Source organism: Etheostoma spectabile, chromosome 16 (genome assembly GCF_008692095.1).
Source record: "Etheostoma spectabile isolate EspeVRDwgs_2016 chromosome 16, UIUC_Espe_1.0, whole genome shotgun sequence".
Taxonomy (NCBI): Eukaryota; Metazoa; Chordata; class Actinopteri; order Perciformes; family Percidae; genus Etheostoma; species Etheostoma spectabile.
Window position 1 is genome coordinate 14,823,478 of NC_045748.1, and position 264 is coordinate 14,823,741.

Below are 264 nucleotides of genomic sequence, written 5' to 3' on the forward strand. Positions count from 1 at the left end.
TTGACATGGGACTGTAGGGCCAGGGATTGAACCACCAACTTTCCGATTGGCAGGCAACCACTCTACCACTGACCCACAGCCGCCAAATATCTAAGCAAAAAGTTGTATTTAAACTAACCCTGACATATACGGAGGATTAGCATTAAAGGTGCTATAAGTAGGATTGTAAAGATCCAGGATTTAACCAAAGAATTTGAACATTGACAACATCTCAGTCCCTCCCCCCCTTTCTACTAAAGCCCAAACGGTCTCCTAAGCCCCTCC